The 18,082-nt window shown below is 39.4% G+C and overlaps 1 protein-coding gene across 1 annotated transcript in view; it reads left to right on the top strand.

Annotated features, from left to right (window-relative positions):
- plxnb2a.1 (plexin b2a, tandem duplicate 1) overlaps window positions 1–18,082 on the top strand; it is a 129,253-nt gene continuing 111,171 nt past the window's right edge. The window contains exon 1 of the mRNA XM_079818161.1: window positions 1–377. The gene's annotated coding sequence lies outside the window, so the exon portion shown is untranslated. The remainder of the gene's footprint in view (window positions 378–18,082) is intronic.

Here is an 18,082-nt window from a genome sequence, read left to right as displayed (position 1 = left end):
AGATGAGTCCTGTGTCCTCATCCATCAGCTGTGGGGACTTTTGCTCCAGCGATTTTCCTTCAAAACTCACACAGGTATCAGTGAACATTCAGACTTCACGCGCACCTGGCGGCTTATCTGAAGCTCAGCCTACAGGGCGTGGAAAAGCCGGGAATTGTTTTCGACGCTGGATTCCCAACATCGCCCATAGTTCTTCGGATTTCCCTAACAAAGTGTACTGCCTCTCCGGCTTTTTGCAAGGAATACTCTTTTTTCCCCCTACTAGCTTCAGTGATCTATTTGGGAGACGGATAATGTAAAGCTTTCTTCGCGATCGGTCTCTGGCAGTTTACGAACAGAAATCTTGATCTGCCATCGCGAGTTGTTTCTCCAGAAAGGTGAGTGTTTAACTTTCTGTTTGTTTCAACTGCGTGGTTTACATTTTTCAGTCGCGCATGTTTGTAAACGTTTAAAACAACGTCTGTTTTCTTTATTAGGCTACAGACGTAGCCTAATAAGGATAAGAAATTAGATTAAAGCAGTAACGTATGTGCTTTTGAGTGCATTCACAGTCACCGCTTTTGAAGCTTTGTAACACTTACAACTCAAACATTGAGTCTCATTCACATGCAACTTTGTAGCGTATTGTTTCAGTTTTACGTTGATTGTTTAAATATGTAAATGAGCGATAAATCACGCGCTGTGGTCGCTAGAATGTGGAAAGATATGCGACATCGATTAGCATACGTTCCTTACAAAAAAAAAAAAAAGTAGGCTACTATGGTGATATTCTTTACCATGGTGTTTACATGTATTCTAGGGTACTTCCAAGAATACCATGGTACTATCTGAGTACAATGATATGTCCTAAACACCATAGCTGTATCCAGAAAAGCAAAAAACTACTATACTTCGCCTACATGTCAAAAACACAATAGTAGTCTACCATGATACTTTTGTATGGCTTCTATTAAGTCGTTTTTTTTGCCTTCTAATATTTGAGGTCGTAAAGAAACAAGATTTTCGGGTTTTTACATGTTTGCATGTTGTTGATAGCCTAACTCAAACGGCTCTCCTTTACTCATTCTGTTTGCTTTTTGTTAGGATGTTTGTTCCTGTAACACTAATGCTTGACATATGCTTTCTTAGTGTAACTGGCACATTCCCACTTTAGTGACGCGAAACAAGGTTTAATGATGGGATATTTAGTACTACATGTTGTGTTTGATTGGCCGTGAACCATTTGTCACATACAGCCCGAAGAAAGCACCGCTATCTCTGTTCCTGTCCTCATCATCTGACGAGTTTCACTTACCTTCATTTCATTTTCTCCTGGCTTGTTTATTCTCCCAATTACACCCAGCTCTCATATTATACAAGCTGTTGTGTTAAAATCAACTGTAATGAGGTAATCAAATTTCCCTCTGCTCTGTAATTGGATGGCTGCGTTGATGTTTGTATTGCAGTGAAGTTCATTGCAGGCAATGTTACACAACTGATCACTTTGAATGTTTGTATATGAGAAAGTTCATATAGAAAGTTCAAGTCCAAGTGTAGTGGCAGTGTAGCTCACCTGGATGGTTATTCCATCCAGATTGACTTTGACTACAGACGCCATCTAATACTAATACGCATCCATTCTGTGTTCTAATCCTTATTCATAAAAACCCATCTTAACCACAATCCCAACTACCTCTTATAATATTAAGAAAAAAAACAGTGTTTTTGATTTCATTAATTTCACTGCGCTTGCATGAATTTGATGACTGTAATTAGTAGAATATTAGCTTAATTATGTTCATCTTCAAAACATAAATGAAGATATTTTTAATGAAATCTCCAAGATTGAAAGTCTACTCACCCAAAACTCTCAGGAGACTTTTTTTGATTTATATGGATTTCTTTTCCGATCTCTTTATGAACAATTTAACATGTCAGAATTTTGGGTGAATATACTTTCAATGCGCTCGTAAAGTCTGACGTCTGACTGTTTCATATGCCAAAAGCAAACAACAAACTGTATTAATATACACTGTCATGTGCTGTGAAACTACTGAAAAATCATAATTCCTTTAGCTCCATACTGAAATTCCAGATGGCCAGACAGTGGTTCATCTTTTATAAATCATTAAAATATTTGGTGCCTGTGAGCCCAGAGACTGTAGTGTGCACAGTTAGTTTATAAACGCTTAGCTTATGGCCACAATATGTAATTTTTCGCTGCTAGAGGTCTTTTATTCAAAACAAAGGCGTAGCTTGATTTATGCCGTGGATGACCTCTTCCACGGTCCGTGTCCTGGTTAAAATGTCTTCTTTCTCTGGATTTAAACATTCTTGGAAACATTTGGGATAATGTAAGTACACAAGCCAACAAAATATATAACAGTGGTTTTTGCATATTTAAATCCAAAAAATCTTACATATTGTGCCTTAAAATATGTAATATGAATAAATAGGGCTAATGGCTGTTGAGATGGTTTTCTCACTTGAAACGGGTGGAAGCTTGGACCAGTAAACGGTATTCCTTATCGTCACAAGTGGATGGAGGGACTGAAATCTCTCAGATTTCATGAAGAATATCTTCACTTTTGTTCGGAAGATGAACAAAGTCTTATAGGTTTGGAACAACATTAAGAGGAGTAAATGATAACAGAATTTTCACTTCAAACAATGTGGAAATAATCAGAAACTTTTATTAAACCCAATTATTATTTAAACAAGGTGTTAAAGTCATTGAGTATACTGTACATAAACGGGCGCAAAACTTTATTTGGATTCTTCTGCATGAGAACGATCATGTAGCTTGAGTGATTCAGAGCAGGAAGTCATTCGGCCCCCTCAAGGTCAAAGATCAATGGTCAAAAACAGAGAGCGTGGAGAGAGAGAGAGAGAGAGAGAGTGCGCTCTTTTTACCCCTCTTTCTTCCTCCATTCTTCTCTTATGTGCAATGGCTGTGTTTATTTGTGTTTCTTATTGAGTAACAAGCACACAGTACACAGTGGCCTCATTCATGCATTTCCTGAGGACTTTGTGTTTGTATTTGTTCATGTCGGCTGTAAAACATGGAGCTGGCTGATTAAAGAATCATGATTATCATGTGAAACCCTCATCTTCCTGTTTTGAGTCACTGACTTGTGTCTCAAAAGTTTCTTTGGTCTGTGATATGATATCAGAGTGTTGCTTGTTATGAGAGTGATATTGCTGAATAATTGTCATTAAAGATAGGCCATGTTTTCTGCTGATAGCGCACGTACAGTACGTTTCTGTGTTTGTGGTTTCACTGTCCTTGTTCGTACGTCTTCGCAGGGCCTCCTGGATAAGCCCATCTGTGGTCTGGATGTTCTCACTTCCTGAGCAACCCACTCGTGTATGAGCTAATCACAAAGGCTTTCTCTCTGTTCTGTATTATGAGTGTCAAGAACACTTTTGGTGCTTGAATAGGAGGAATTTGCATGTTGAGGTTTTTCTTTTAAGGTACGTTTACTGTTGCGTGTTCTGTAACTCCAATTATTAACTTTCTCTTTGTGCTGTGGACATGAGTTTTGCATAATAGAAAATAACACGCTCAGACATTATGCTCAAACAGATCTCAGAACGGGGATGGTTGTTCACCAAAAAATGAACATTGTCATTTTATTCACCCTCGTGTTGTTTTCAAACTGTATGACTTTCTCCTGTGGAACATTAGAAAAATGTAACTGTTGCTCTTTGCAAAAGCGCCATTAAAGTATCATAAAAGGGGTCCATATGACTTTTGTGCTTTTATTTCTTCTTTATTTATGCTTTTTAAATCTTCTGAAGCCATACTTTTAATGAGATTTAGTCTGGAGAATTGGTTCAGTCCTTCAGTCATTCAGGCTGGTTTATAAACTGGATCAACCAATACATTGAAAATAATTTGATCTTTCATTCATAAACTCTCATTAAGGTTGATGTGAAGGTATTGTATGGTTTAGACTTGGAGTATATTGCACAAATCATATGAATTGCTTTTATGGCGCTTTAATCTTCTTTTTGGAGTTTATCAACCCTAGTCCTCATTCACTATCTTATATTCAACATATTGGTCAGGTTGTTCTTTAAAAAAAAAAAAAAAGTCAACTTGATGCATGAGTTAATAATGACACAATTTTTGGGTGAACTTTCCCTTTAAGTTGTTTTTTCCCTCATAATACCAATGTGACAGGATCATTAGGTCAGTGAGTTGAACTTGAGAAATGAATCCGCTTGATTCATGAACTTACGATTCAGGCTGGTTTTGTGAACTTGAGCAACCAAAAGAGTGATTAGTTCATGAACTCCCGTGAACTCTCATTAAGGCCGATGTCAAGGCTTTAGAAGACTTGTAAAATAGTATATGTGTCATACCAACCATTTTTCTTTATACTTTCATGGTGCCTCCACGTTGTTTTGGCCAGAATTCTCTTTAAAATTCAGCTTTTGTGTTGCACAGAATAAAGAAAGTATAGAACAACATGGGGTGGGTGAGTTAATAATTGAACAGTTTAATTGAATCTTTATTATCAATTCTCATGAACATTTGATTTTGGCCATATTCATACATATTATTCCAACATATAACAACATAATACTTAAAGGGTGCATAACACGCACAGTTTCTGCCTCATCTCATTATTGCCTCATAATTTCTTCATCTCATGTTAATCATGTTATATCATTGCATCCGTCATACTTCCGAAGAGTTTTTAGTTTTATCATATTTATAAAAGATAGATAAGCTGTACCGATTCTTTCCGAAAACAGTCGAGCTCGTGGGCGCGTGCACGCACGCACACACAATACAAAAACACACTTCTTTAGTGACATTGTTGATTTCGTGGTCTAAAAACTAAATGACAGCGCTGCCAACAGCGTCAGTAACCCGAACGAAGCTCGTTGATGGGCATGCTCTTGCTCTCGCACTCATCTGGGAGAAGTACCCATACAAGGATTTCCGCCCTTTATGACGTCATACAGGGCCATGCTTGAAAAAAAAAATCCGAAACGTATTCGAGTGTATTTGGCACCGAAATACTGTCATATGTCCAACTAAATTTTTTTTTAAATTTTGGCATGTTTACCATAAGAATCCAGCTCTTTAAAGGGTAACTAAACCCCTGCTCAGAGCTTAACTCCACCCACTGGCAATTTTCAAAAAATGCTGGAAAAGTGGGCAGAGCCCGGCGGGCACAGAGGGGACGAACCGAGGGCGGGGCTGAGCGGAGGGCGTGCACCTGAGACCCGCAGTGACGGATTGATTGACAGCTGTCAGACTCGCGAGTCGCAGAGATGGAGAATGACTGGAGTGACGCCAGCTTTGCAACAGAGCGGTCATTTCTCCTACCTTCACCTGAAGTGGAGGAGGGTGGATTGTCTGTAGACATAAACCCGGAGCCTTATCAATGCGAGCCGCTGCTCAAACTGCGTTAACTCCCGATGCCGACGATGCTAGTGAAACAGCCGCGCAAGAGAACTGACCTAATCTATCTGCGTCCGCAGCAACCACTTGCGTGTCAGGGTTTGAAAGCGCGTCTCATGCATGAAAATTATCTGTACACATTACGGGCGGCAATAAAATCGCAAGAAAAGCCTGACGTGTACTGACAACTTCTTTATTTAACCGTATTTTCTTCAATTGTTAAAGCAAGTGTCAAGTGAGTTTCATTCATAATGTTTCCACTTCATGTAATATGACAGTTCATACTGGAGTAAAGCCGTTCTCATCATGTGATTGGGGGAAACATTTCTGAGGGCGTGGTGAGCTCGTGCTAGGGGCGCGGATAGTGAGCCGTTGGAGGTACCATCCTACGTCACGATGTACCACAACGTCCAATAGGAAAATTCAACTGCAGTAGCCAGCGTTCAACCTTAAGAGGGCAGCACTTTGGCGGTTTTACACCATATTTTATAGAATTAAAACACTTTATACTCAAATGTCAAAACATTTACTCGAATCAATGAACAGCATTAATAAAGCCCCAGTATTACAGATCATTAACTAAAAAAAGTTGGTTTAGGGTTTAGTTACCCTTTAACAGTGTAAATAAGTCAGAATGCATGAAATCGCATTAGACCCCCCCCCCCCCCCCTTTAATAATAAAAGTTTGGTGAACTACCCTTTTAAGGTCAGCTAGCCTTTGTAGTCCCGTATGCTCCAGAACATCCTTCTACACGTTGCTCTTCTCTGTCAGCTTTTGCTATTGAAACATCTTGTCAATCTGAGAAGCTCTTCAGCTCTGAGTCCTCATATTCTGTGACGCTAATGGATTTCTATGGGCACTAATTTAGCCCTATGTCACACTAATGGATCTGCACTGGTAGATTGTGCTGAGAATAATGAAAAAGCTGCACAAAGGCAGATGTCTTATCGAGAAGCCACCACTTTGCCACAATGCCTGATACAACCTCGTTTCCCCTCTCCACTCAGCGTTATTTAATACAGAATGTGGCTTTCGGGCATCATATTTAATTATTGGGAAAGAGGTGGGGAGGAAGTGTTAGATGGAGACATGCCAGGGCATGTTTATGATGTCCTAGAGCACACGTCTTCTGGGGTTGAAGCAGGCAGATTAGTTTGCTCACATCCTCCTTCTTGTGCATTATCAGGGGACAAAGGTTATATTTATTCCAGACTTCTGTTTAAACTGTTGGCCTGCACTGTCTGGTGCATTAATGTTTGTCATAAAAGAGATCTTTTCGTTAGATCCTTGGTTTTTGTGTCTATGCTTCTCCTAAAACTTTATTTTATATTCATTCACATACTTCAACAGTCATTGATTTGTGTATGGATAACCTCATGGGTGGCGTTCCCTACTGAGAAGGCATAGACCTGTTTTTTTCAAAAAGTTATATGATATAAGAGTTGTTTCGCTCCGAGTTAGTGCTCAATCAATATGGGGCTTTCAACAGCAGATATCTAAAGAGGAGAGTAGCTGATAAAATGCTAATGCTAATACAGTGGCAATCTATATCATCTTTTATATGAAATAAAAGATGATATTGGCCTCATCTTAGTCAGTTTATGCTTAATCTAATTATTATTAAATTAGTGTTTTTATGTTAATAATATGTTAATAATTAAATGTTAATAATAGATTAACATTTGCCATTTAAAATTATTGATTTTGGTTTTTAGTGTTATTTATTTATTTGGACAATATTGGCTATTTATTGATTAATGAAAAATGTCTGAAAATGTTTAATTATGGTGCATCCCTAGCTGATTTTTTTTATTTTTTTATTTTTTACATGGTTTACTTAGATTTATTACTATTATTATTAATTGACAAGGCTGTTGGCAGATTGACTGACTCCTTTGTAGTGTTTTATACATTTTTTGATAATATACTAGTATAGAATTTTAATAACTGCCATTTATAGGGGTATGTCAAAATGTTAGAAAATATATTATCGTCTATTTGGTATAGATTAGATTTTTAATAATGGTGCATCCCTTGCTGAAATTGAAAGTGACAATGCTGTTGATATTGATTGACGTTATTTTATCGGTTATCGAAAAATTTTCGCTGTTTGATATTGATTACATTGTGGTCCAATTGTGGTTCATCCCTAACTTAAATTCAACACAATTTTCTTCATTGACAATACTGTTGGTTCATTTGGCTTAAAAATCGTTTAATTGGCATTGGCTGATACGCTGGCCTGGCAGATAAATCAATGCACAGTGGCGGTCTAAGAAGGAAGTAAATAGTTGTTCGAGATCACTACAGCTGATGTCTTAAAGGAACTTCAGTTGGTTTACAGAAATGAGGACATGTCCTAATTTTTTTAATTCATAACTTCCTCCTAAAGTGAATTTTTAGACTAGAAAGAGTCCTAAATAGAAAAACTCATGATGTTTGGACTTAATGTAAAGGTGTCATCAGCACTTCTTCTGTTTTGTTTGTGCTAGTTTCTGACAAACTGGATCTGTATGTCAGCCCTCCGTCCTCTGTACCATGACTCAATGAATAGGCATGTGTCAGCTCTGTGTTTTTTTGACCGTACTTGTCATGTCCGTGGGTGTGACTTTAGTGCGTGTGTGAGGGTGGGCATTATCTCTAAATTTAGTGGATCATATTAATTAGTAACTCTGTATCAGCGTCGTGCCGAGAGCGATTGAGCGAATTGTCACAATATTGTCTCTAATGCATTTCAGGGTTCACGCGAGACGGCCTCTCAGCTTTTAAACGGTTTGTTTAGGAACCTGTCACCAACCACAGATTCATTAGCTGCCCTTGTGGGGTGTTTTGGCAGGTGTGTACATTTTCCGTCAGGCTGGGAAAAGTGTCTGTGTGTGTGGCCAAACACATGGGTGGTGTCAGCAGGTGTCAAAGAGTGTACGAGGTGAGATCACACTACTTCTCCTGCATCTGAGTGACAGCTGTAAGTCTCCTGCGGATACACACATGATGCCACATCCCCCAATCTCCTACTGTGTCTCACAACACATATGGAGCCTCCCACAAACCCGCAACCTGTCGCCCTGTCTGGCTGTCTCTTTCTCCGTAGGTAACATCTGACAAAAGCTCATAATGAGCTGAAGTGGCCATTAGAATGATTGATTGCTTCATTCATTCATCTATTCGCCACCTTTATTATGCCAGAAAGTGTATTTAACACCATGACATGATGATCTGTCCTCAAAAGGACGTTTTTAATGTAATCACGATCGGCATTAGGGTTTTATTGTTTCCTCGGGAATAAAATGACCAGCGTCTTTTACTTTGAATTCAGTCTGCAAGCTCTTCGGGGTCAGGTTACGCTTCTATGAACGCTAAATCTCTTTCAACCAGAAACATGAGGACTTTGACCCGGGTTTTACAACGTTTCACAATCCTAACAAAAGTCCATTGACTGAGCAGTTATTGAACAAGGTGCTTGTCCTTACAGACTCGCTCTGTGTCCTGACTGTTTTAGGAGGCTTCCAAGATTGAAACTATTGCTGTATTGAAGACCCTCCAACTGAGTTCTCCCTTCCAGCTTGCTTTTTATTCAGGGTCCTGAAAAAAAACAAGGACATGCTCCACTCGCTGCCTGCCAGGAGACCGAGAGCAGGAGAGAGGTGGCAACATCTATTCATCTCTGCCTTAATGTCAGTCAAGTGCTTCTCATTTGCAGAACTTCAAAGCAGATATTGTTTTTCTGCATTTAGCTCCATCTAATTTGGATGATGAATGCACTTGCGTAACGGTGCAACTTGATGAACCGTACAGGAACTTAACAGGAGCCGCAGCCGTGCAAAAATGGCATGCACGGTTTATATAAACACATCCCATTGAGTCATGTAGGCCTAAATCTTGAATACACAAAAACACTTGGAACGGTCCCATGGTCTTCGGTCCTGGCCAAAAACGAGGCCCATATGGCTGATTCATGTGGTCTTTGTATAAAAGGGTGGCTTTTAAAGTCATTTTTAACATTGTCAGATGAATTTGTGCTATTTCATTGTGTTGATGATCTGTCTTATGGCTTCAGAAAGGTAACATTGAGTTGATATTGTACAGTTTAATTTGACAACTGCAAGCCTTAGGTATCTACCTATTTATCTATCTTCCTGTCTGTCTACATCCTTTTTCTGAAATTAGTGGTGTAGTTACAAAAATCGTACACAAGCGACCCCATGACCTCTTTCGAATACATTTATTCATCCACCTACTGCTGTATTTTAACTTAAGTGTATTTTGCCACATGTATTTTTTTCATGGAAAAGCTGCTTAAAAGAATTGCTAGTTGGCCTTTTCTGTCTGTGATATGTACTGGTGAATTACTCCTCGATAACATTGACACAGCGGGATTTAATTCCTCCACGGGCATCAGTGGTGTTGCTGTTAATCCTCAAACAGTCCAATTTCCTCACACTGAGCTTTAATTTCAATTATCATCTTTAAAATACTGCTAATATTTTGTCCTGCTGTGCCAGTAGCCCTGAGCTGTAGGATATTTCCTCTTCTCTTTTTTCCTGGGATCAGTAATATTAATTACGAAGACAGGCTGCTTCTGGGGCTTATGGCATGATATGTATGTGTGTGTATTTAAAAGATTTCATAAGTTTGCATTCTTTGTCCTGTTGACTATGAGAGACGCTAATAACCACAAGCATGTTGCGGGCATGGAATGATGAGATTAGTGTTTGTTTAAATGTGTGTTTATCCTTGGGAATGTGGGGGAAGGAGGGTACATGAATAACAGCTGGAGACGAAGGTTATTTAAACATCAACTGTCAGATCGTGAGGTATTGAGGAGGTGGAGATACAGCAGGCCTGGTTATCATGGTCACAGATGATCCTATCACTGTATGCTGACAGAAGGGAAACTCCCACTTAGATTCCTGACTGGAATGCCTCACTTTGGAAGTTTTGGAATTTTGGGAAAGGAACTGATGTAGTAATTTCGGTCCCTAGTAGTCACTTGTTAGCAGTGAGTTATATCACTGTCAGTTGCCTGGTTGGGGTCTCGTAAACCTTAATGATAAGCAGGGCTTCTTTTAAGACCAACTAGTCGTTGCGAAAGCTATCAACTAGCCAATATTGAAAATATGTTGTTTTCCACATCCTTCATTGATTGTCTATAAATTTCCAAAGGGAGATTGGAAGAGAGAGCGAGAAAAGACAGAGTGCTGCTAACTTGGGAAGTGAACGACTTGTTAACTGATTGACCTCCACTTGCCTCCAGTTTCATTTAATGGTCAGTAAATCATCTCGTTCTTCCTGCAGAGTGACCTAGCACAGTTATGGACTTCTGAGAGTGTGTGATAAGTATGTGCTGCAGTGTTCATTTTGACACATCAATGCAGCACAGGTCAGAGATGATAATGACACAAAGTTTTATGTATATGTATTAGGGGTGTTAACGGTACACAAAACTGATGGTTCGGTACCTACCTCGGTTTTGAAGTCACGGTTCAGTACGAGTTCGGTACAGCAGTTTTACAAAATTGCTTTTTATTAATTTTTTATCAAACAGTGGTTTACTGAAAAGAAAGGGTCTGTCCTTAAATTAATTACATTATAACTAAAAGTTTATTGAAGATAATGCTGTAAACTATATAGGGAGCCCTTACTTGCACATTAATATTAAAGGTTAACAACAGAGCTCAAACTATTAGCCTACATTTTTTTAGGTATAATAATAACAACTCATTGTGTGCAAACATGTAAACGTCACATTAGGCAGTTTTTTGCAATAACTTCTAAATCTAATTATAAAAGTTTTCTCCAATTCTTTGTCGAAATATAATCATTCAGTGTCTGTCATTTTCATGACAGGTTTATTTAAACATACATTAAATAATCAAGACATCACTAACAGGTTAAGTAGAATATAATGAATATATTGGCAGCGGCTAATATAGAGCATATATTTACACAAATCCGGTTTGCTTTTGAAAGCCAATCTTTCGATTGACTGAATGCCCGGTCATTTTGCAAGTGATGATGAAATCTGTTCATTGTTTGTGTAGTTAATATCTATTGCATTTTCATTAGTTGTTATAGTTGATATATATATATATACATCAACTCCTTCTTCTTTTTGTTTGATGTTACATGCTACATACTACTTAATAATCCGATCTGACCATTCAGACTAAGAGTAAGACTCGTTCCAAAAAATCTATTTATAAAAGCTATTAATTGGGTTTCAAACAGATAGTTTGCATCATATTTCAAGTGTTTGTGCTCTTAAAAAAAAAAAAAACTCAACTCTTTTAGATAAATGTACTGCCTAAACAAAATATATGATATCCATGTCTTTTAGATATGGTTAGTTAAACAAGTAGTAGCGCACACCTTCTCAACAAGCCATGTTATTGTATAATTGTACAATTCATGCCCATAGCACAAATGGTGCAGAATGAGTTGCTTTCTTAAATTTAATACTTGGGTTTGAGGTTTGTTCAAATCCCTAACCCTAAGTATGAGTAATATTAGTAGTGATGCCTTTGTTTGAGCTCTGAATCTACTCTGGCATTTCCAAGTTGAGCTGGGTGGGAAAATTCATTCTTAACACACACACACACACACACACACACACACACACACACACACACACACACACACACACACACACACACACACACACACACACACACACACACTGTGTTTTTCCCATCAGCTTCAGAGATACAGTGAACAGATAATGAGTGTGTCCACATATACGTGTATGAGAAAGAGAAATATGAGTACATGCGTAAAATGGAGATTTAACCAATTTCACGTATAGATGCTCATACATAAACGGCATAATTTTGTTGCGTGAACGTGTTCTGTGTATGTTTGTGTGTGTCGGAGTCTCTGTTTCAGCTCATGAGCTTAATTTCCTGTGCGCTGGCTTGCTGCCCGCCTGATGTTGGCTGGATGCCTTTCTATTTCCTTCTCTCCCTCTCCCTCTCCCTCTCCCTCTCTTCTGTTCTCTGTCATTCCCTTTCTCTTTCTCTTTGCTTAGTTCCAGCTCTGACCACAGCAGCTTTCCCAGAATTCCCTGACAGCGTCCCAGCGTTCATCAAAGTGGCCCACTGCATCAGTCTCTAGCTGTTAAACAGAAACAAATGTCACAGCACTGCTCTCGGAGGTCTGACCTCATCATCTTTTCCTTCACACACACACACACACACACACACACACACACACACACACACACACACACACACACACCAAAAGATGAGATTCTGTTTGACTGACTCATTCAGCAAAAGCCGGCAACGTTGTGGCCTGTGACGTGTAAAGTTCTGTTTTAACGTACAAAGCTTGATCCTACTGACCTTCTTGCTTCAGTAGATAATTTCAAAAGCTTTAAAATTCTCCATAGTTTCCTCTTTCATTATCAGTGTTTTCTCCATTGCACAGTACGTACCTCATGCCACTTGTGGGGTAGAAATCAGCAGTAAGTTAATTAAATCATTTTGTGTTTTGTTAGCTTAAGTTATGCGAAAAAGCTAGTTTTTCACAACGTTCTAGCTAATACGCTAGTGCATTTAAGTGTAAACAAACAGGCGATGCCTCTCAGTTAAAAGAGCCAAAAGTTTTTATGATAAAGGTGGCATTTTCACATTAATTATTATGATTTCTACCAAATATATTTGTACAAGTTGTCAGCCTTGTTTATAGCCTGCTATTCCCAATCTGGTTTAATAACACATTTGAAGAATGCTTTATGAAGACTGAGATCACAGTAACATAAGAACGCATGTTAAACTTGTAAACAGGACCTGTGGTCTCTATTAGCATTGCAATCAGATCTTCACGCAAAGTGTTTCTGTCTTTTTAAAGTGTTCACTAGTTGGAATGTCCCATGTTTCCACAACCCCCTCCCTTGTTCTCTCTCTGCTGTCTTTCTTCTCAGCATGCTGTCTCACTAGTGGGCCATACAAAGCAGAGCTGACTGTAAATTCCTCAGTTTATTATATGTAATTAGTCCTACTCGGTTGAATAGTCCAAGTAACGGAAAGTACCTTACGGAGAAACATGCCCGAGTGTTCTTGGTTTTGCTTTCATTTTTATTTTTTACATCAAAACAGTTTGATGATGCCATTTCTGTGACCTGGGATCAGGACCAGAAGATCTAAAGCATCTCTCATGTCCTGAGCCGCCTTTAAGGAGAGACATCCCTCAGATGTCAAACAAACCTCGACAACTACTCAGGGCGATACAACAAACAGCAAAGCCAGAAATGGCGCTATCGCCTGCGCACGTGCTTGAACACACAAACGAACCCAGAGATGGTGAGCCGGTTTGCTTTGCAGCCCCATTCCTCCGTTCTGACTGGCCATTGCCTAAGCGTTTGAACAACCTCTGGAACATCGGCTCTTATCAGGCAGTGGTCGCTGTGCATTCCACCGAGATAAGAGCTCCAGCCGGCTTCTGTCAACATGAAGTGCGTGTGAGTGTGTCCACGATCACTTCTCTTCGTTTGTAGCGTGGCCTGGTTAGCCTTCTGGTGTAACAAATGCACCGGTCACTGTGTCTCTCGCACTGTGTACGTGTCTCTTACTCTCTCTCTCTCTCTCCCTCTCTCCGTCTCCAAGGACTGATGGGAGATTATCATAAGGAGTGTTTCAGTGCAACACTGGCACAGATCGGGAATTATGCATGAGGGTCGGCACACCAGTTGCCCTCTGAGCCAGTTTTAATCAATTATAGAACCACACTGTGTGTGTGTGTGTTATGAATTGTCCGACAGGGCACCCCATGCTCTCTTGGGAATCACAGATACTCTTGCTTCACAGATTGGATACTGGCGTAGCCCCCATGGCTCTTTCATAACCTTTCTGTCTTGTGATCAATAATGTAATTCAGTGTGTTTGGTATGAGTCTGAATCCAATCTTACCTGCTCCGCCCCGGCTTAACAAGGTTCTTCTGTGGTGTCCTTGAGCCATGATGCGTGTATATATATATGTGTGTGGGACAAATAGAGTGGGATTGGGAGAACGAGAGCAGGGCATACTCTCATTAATATTTGAGTTGTAGGTGGTAATAGTGCAGACTTGTGATATGGCAAACCCTGTAAGGGACAATCAGCCATAACACACACGCTTGGATATTCTTAATGCATTTTTCCATTAGCTGGTTTTCTGGTTTTATGTTGTTGGATGTTAAAGCAGAGCTTGGGAGGTGAGCAGAAACAGAACTAGTCTCTACATTACAGGTGGTTGGAGGAGAGGGGTTGAAAAAACCGATAACTCACTCTATGCATTAATTTTTTTCCCCTTTTAATATTTTAAGAAATGCGGTTTAAAACTCACGCCAAGTTCTTAGAAATGTATTTTTGAAAAATTAAAAATTGAAAAATATGTTTTTAAAAATTATTTCTCATTTAACTTTCATTCCATTTTCAGGAAAAGTTTAAATTTAATTATTAAAAATGCAATAAAAAAAGCAATCACAATTTTTACGTAGTGATGATATCTTGAATACATGTTAGTGGACACATCTTGAACATTATTTTAGGGGAAAATTGTTTAAAATAAATAACATAAATAAATAAATATATAATGGATTATAAATACAGGTTTTTACAATATTAAGCGTTGAAGCAGTTTTGCTAATATAACTCTATATATTTTTCTAAAAATAAATTGATAAAAGGTTTTTGCCATACTACTTAATAATTAAGTATTATTATTTTAATGAGGCTTCAACAGAAAAAAATGCTCATCATAGAAGTGTTTTTTCAAGTCATATGTATGAAGTATTTTTCATGTATATGTATTTTTGAAGAATTGACTAGATCTACAAAAAAGTTTTGAGGGAGGATTACAGAAGATTCAATTTGTACCGTTGAATCGTTCGCAATATGGTTAAGAACACGTATTAAGAAAGAATCACTCAGAGGGAACTTATTGTTTAATAGGAATGTTGTTCCAGGACTAACAAAGATGTTGATCGAGGAACACGTTCTACTTACCTCTACTATTTGGTTTTACTTTAAGCTGGTGTGCAATGCATTGTGGGTGGAGAATGATGATGCTGCCTTACCATCTCTGCTTCTCATGTTCTCCCACTGTGACATAAGTAATATGCAGTAAGTCTCAACTTTATTAGCTCAGAGTGTCTTTCTCTCCATCTCTAAAATTGCTGAGATAAGAGCATCTGCAGGTATGAGATGTGAGTGTAAGTGTGTGTGTGGGGAGGACGAGAGTGCTGAAGTGATTAGAGGCTGATGTACCCTGTCTGTTCCATTTATACATACGCACACACACACGCACACGCGCGCACACACATATACACACAAATCAATTCTCTTCACACCAACTGGAGCCTTAACCGGATTTGTGATGATGGTGTCTGTCTCATCACGCCACGGAGCACCATTTTCTCCACTCGAGTTCTTTTCCCATGCCTTTCAAAACCTACATCATCATCCTCTTCCGATCCATAACAACATTTTGGTCAGACCTCTGAGATTAGTCTGCAGTAGGCGATTCTGTTTTAATAGGAAGTTCTTGTTACCATTGATTTTTTATTTGTATTTTTTCTCTCTCTCTATTTTAAAATAAACTTGCTAGACCTTTTTTCTCCAGACATGTTTAAATGTCTCCTGCACTTAGGAAATTTCAATACATTTTTGTGGACCTGGAACCAGTGGGCAGTGAGATTAGACTCCATGCCTGTCAGAGCTGTCAGCTTTCAAACTTCTCCATTAGACCAGCAGCTATAGAACAACCGCACTTCCATCTCCATGACAACTGTCTGTTCCGAAACTCTCAGCATGGTCCTGGCTCCGCCTCCCCCGGTCCGACAAGCTTGACCCCTCACCTCTCCGTCTCTTTTTGTTGCTTTGATAGTCACAATTGTGGTGTGTTCCTCCTGTGATTGCAGGGCTTGTCTTTTTTCTTTCCAAACGGAGCAGAAGGTTGTCTTATAGACATCTGAGGAATGCGATCAGCTCTGATCACTCCCACATTCTATTGTGCGTTCTGTGCGTACCAGTCCAGTTATGAAGAGGTACACAGACAGAGGTGTGTTTAGGGGCCGCGAACCTCTGCTGAATGGCGTGTGTTCTCTGGCTGCATTCCACAGTCCTACTTGTCATTTCCTGTAATTATGCTTCTTTAGAGAGTGGCTGCATTTCACAGCTTTTAACTCGCCTCTCCAGTGTCATTGAAGCTTCATGTACTCAAACACGCACCTTCACACACTCCATCTCTCTCATTAAAGCCGGCCCATTCCCTTTTATACATTCATACGCATGCACTTTAGTCTTTCAGGTTCAGTTATGAACTTGCTTTTCATTGTCTGACACTCTTAAGGGCTGTACACACCGGGACGAATATCGAGCGCGCTTATCGCCAGCATTTTTCGTGACGTTTTTCGGCGCGTCTTTAGTGTTCACACCCAAGCGATTTTCACTGGCGATGCGCCGAGTGAACGTGCACATTCAGTAGATTGCGCTCCCGGTACACAAGATGGTGCTGCGGCACTTTACGCTTCTGACACTCACTTGTCACAGGGAAGAAGAAGAGAGACAGTATTTACATGCTTGCCAAAACCACAGATATATATAAACCATTCACACACTTTTTGCTAACTGGCAGGCAGCATTATCAGCTCATTTTCTTCTTTGTCTACTTACTACTTCTTCGTCGTATCAATGTGTGCTCGGCAAGACCGTTTTGTGCTTGTGCGCCACCAAGTCGTGTTTTACTGTCACTTCAGCAGCTCCTGGCACGTGAACAAAAGCGCTGATCTCATTGGTCGGACAGTTTTTAACGCACCGCGTCAAAATAAAAAAACGAACCCGAGGCGTTTTTTTAAAAAGGACGCTTTTACGCCTGGCGTTTTACGCGTCGGTGTGCACACTCACATTGGCGCCCATTGTTTCGAGGCATTAAACACGCGCGGAAATCGTCCCGGTGTGAACAGGCCTTTAGCTGTAAAATGTGCAGGAATTTCAACGGAAAAAAATTATAAATGCTAAAAACCTGTTAGTTGTTAAACTGTACGTTACCTTATTACCATTCAAAAGTTTGGGATTGGTAAGACTTTTTAATGTCTTTTAGGGCTGCAGCTATCGATTATTTTTGTAATCGATTAATCTAGCACTTAATCGGTCGATTAATCGGATAAAAAATCCGTGTTTTTAAACAACCAAAACAAATAATGCATAACGAAAATGAAGAGGAAAAGCAATTTAATTTATTAATATGCACAACAGGTTTCATGCTGTAATCTAGCCCTGACATCAAAGTAAATATCTTTAATGTAGATTTCTACACCTGCAGCATTTACCATTAGGCTACTAACAAATAATATATCATTTCTGGGGTGAGCCTATTTGCTATGGTAACCTAGCAACCTGTGTGTGTGTGTGTGGCTTCATTGCAGTTTGGTACGGCATACATACATTCAATAGAGCGCTGCATTTGGCTTGCATCACTTGCATAGCGGTGCATTTTAGGTGAAGCATCCGTTCGAAAAATCGCGTCACAGCATCACGTCCCGGTGTATACAGTGAATGCTGAAATTATTGTTGCGTGGCTACATAAAAGTTTAAGCATATGTGATGCATTGCCACGATTGGTCTGACTGGCGCGAGAGAGAGGAGGTTGCATGCGTGTGTGTGTGTTACTGATTTTCTACTATTAAAGTTGGAATTTTTCCAACA

Source organism: Gobio gobio (genome assembly GCF_949357685.1).
Source record: "Gobio gobio genome assembly, chromosome: 5".
Lineage (NCBI taxonomy): Eukaryota > Metazoa > Chordata > Actinopteri > Cypriniformes > Gobionidae > Gobio > Gobio gobio.
The sequence above is the reverse complement of the archived record's forward strand: the minus strand, read 5'-3'. Positions and strand labels throughout refer to the sequence as shown.